This window comes from Macrobrachium rosenbergii, chromosome 25 (assembly GCF_040412425.1).
Source record: "Macrobrachium rosenbergii isolate ZJJX-2024 chromosome 25, ASM4041242v1, whole genome shotgun sequence".
Lineage (NCBI taxonomy): Eukaryota > Metazoa > Arthropoda > Malacostraca > Decapoda > Palaemonidae > Macrobrachium > Macrobrachium rosenbergii.
Window position 1 is genome coordinate 32,144,876 of NC_089765.1, and position 3,097 is coordinate 32,147,972.

Sequence of the window (3,097 nt, forward strand, 5' to 3'; positions counted from 1 at the left end):
TGCGATTACTACTCGAATCTTCATATGATTGTGAGTATGCGCCACCTACAGTAGTCCATGTTCGCTATCAGAATCCATTATTTGAGAGAGTTTTTTTTTTACCAGAAGAAGAAAAATCATCTGTTGGGAGTGAAACTATGGTGATACTGGTGGAGACCTTGCACTGATAAGGAAATCAGAACCGTATTGTTGGCGTAACAGAGGTTGTTTATTGTTGTTTCGTTGGTAGTGCATCCGATTGGGAGTGAATTCAGTTTGACATTCAGGACATCTGTGTACGTATTAAACAGGTATGGAGAGAGAATGCCCCTAGTCAGAGCCCGTTTAGGGAGCCGAAGTTGTACCACCATACTTACCCCATTTGTCACAGAATTACTGTGTGGAGAACCAGCAATATAAGATGTCAATTAAATATAGAGGCGTGGTCTTCTGTGCAGCTTTAGGAAGAGCTTCAGGTAGTTTACTCTGCCAAATGCTTTTCTGACATCTACAAAGCATAGGAATACATGAGAGGCTGATGATAGGTAATAGTTCAGCAGTTCTTTCAGGATGTAGATGCAGGTGTCGGCTGAGTGGTTTGCTTTAAATCCGAACTGGTTGTCAGTAGTGTAGAAAGGGGAGAGGTTTCACCAGAAAAACCGACTCGGGTATCTTTGACGCAGTTGTAGTGATTGTAATTGGGCGATAACTGCCAGGGTCAGCTGCATCCTTTAGTTTGTTTGTGATTAATGGCAATAAGTGAGCTAAGAGTAGGGAGTCAGGGAGAAACTGTTGAATTATGCACACACTGGATAGAGCAGCTAGCAAAATGTAAAATATCGGATGGTAGAATTTGAAAGCTTCTGCAGGAAGACCATCGCAGCCGGGCGATTTATTTTTAGGTAAGTTGTTTATGGCATCGTGATGTTACCTGCGTAATACGGTCGGCGAAATGAAACTGAATGTTATCAGTAAGGAGTTTATCTACGCCCCTTCGGGAGTCTTGATCGTTTATACAATTCAGGATAGCGCTGAAGTGATCGCCTCAATTCTTGCGATGGCCTCGTCACCGACGGCGTCTCCTACTCTCTGTGATAGCTTCTTAGTCGTGGGGTTTTAGGGGTTGAATTTCATTCCAGAGACGAGGGTAATCGCCAGATTCTAATTTTCTAGACATTGCATCTGCTCTTAGTTGCTTTTCATTTATTCTGCAGTGCTTGAGAGCAAGTTTGAACTGTGCTTTCGCCTGTCTCATTAGCAATGCAGTGTCCTTCCCTCGGGCTACATTTTGCCTCCACAGTAAAAAGTTTCTCTGTGTGTACAGATCTTTAACAAGTCACTAAAATCAGACAGATAACACTCCAGTGGTGTTTATATGTTCTGTATACTAAAATCAGTAAATCATTATATATATGTTTATATATTCTATATATGAAATAGTAAATATTATATATTATATATATATATATATATATATATATATATATATATATATATATATATATATATATGTATATATATATATATCATGTAATTGACGAGTGAGTCAGCTCAACCATTTTCACATTTATTCATTGGGGATAAAATAATCCTTAGACTGCATTGTTTGGTGACCACTTCTTCCTTCTACTACCGGTTCAGTTTCCGCAAATTGTAGAATTTTCCATCCTTCGAGTGTTGGGTCTGACGCTTCGTATGGATGCAGCCCCATTCTGTTTCCTTAATCCATAACGTTTTTTCGTTAACAATAATGCTGAAGGCGAGCGCTAAAGTTTGGCCGTCCCCATCGATCTGTCTGTTAGGAAATAAAAGTTGAACGATAATGAGTCTTGTTTTACCTTAAAGGTTTTGCCTCATATTCAGCAAGGGAGAAATGAGTTAGAGCGGCAAAAATAAAATGTGTATTATTTAAATGGTTTCTCTTGCCACCTATTGGAAATCTGTAAAATTGAACCATACCTTGTCAGGTCTTGACATCTCAATATCCTTTTGGTGGAGGACTAGTTTGTTTTGATACTATTTTGTTAAAGGCTGCGTCAGAATAATACTTTCAGAAAGATAATTGCAGTACCAATGTCGTCACTCTTCTGTTCCTCAGCCCATTTGTAAACGGAAGAGATAAGGAAAACTTAAATTAACGTATAGAATAAAGTTTTAATTGATTCATCATTGATTCGTAACACACTTATAGTTAGGGCAACATACAAATATTTATAGACCGAAGATTTCCAGGTTCATTTGATTTTATCTTGACTCAGTAAGGAACGCATTTACTTTCGCTTGCACTGTGAGTTGAACGTTTGAAATTGCAGTTTCTCTGCATCCATCTTTTGGGAGTGTATATTTGGTCATTTTAATTCGAAATTTCATGTTGGTTGAAAAGTGATGCAATTAGCAGCGTAGAAAAATCTGTTCAAGGTTGTTTACTTCATTGCAGTAAAACTGTAACTAAGACCTTTGAGATTAGTTATGTAAATTATACCATATGAAAATACAAGGAAAAAGAATGGTGGATGATAAAAATAGGTCTAAAGGGACGAAAAACACATTGTTCGAGAACTTTAGCTAATGAGGAAACCCGGGATGGTTGTATCGTATAACTTGCCAAAAGGAAGAGGATCGTCCACTCCCTATTCCAAACACTTGACGTTCACCCTACTCTTGTTTCTCCCCTCTTTTTCCTTCTATGCTATCAGTGGGATGGACTCCTTGGAAACTCTATGCATCTTCATAATACAGTCAGTGGAGCTTGAATCTCTCTCTCTCTCTCTCTCTCTCTCTCTCTCTCTCTCTCTCTCTCTCTCTCTCTCTCTCTCTCTCTCTCTCACTATGTGTGTGTGTACGAATGACTTTTTACTATAGGCTTCAGGCAGATCATTCAGTCAAAGGAAGGTTAAAGCTTACTCAAGGGATGGGTTAGAGAACAGCTTGTTTATTTATTATGAATTCACAAGAAGTTTAAGTATTTATTCTTATGCTTTATGTTACTGTAATTGCAAAGGAGGATTGGCGAGGAAGAGATTTCCCTCGTTCTAAAATATATATATATATATATATATATATATATATATATATATATATATATATATATATATATATATATATATATATATATATA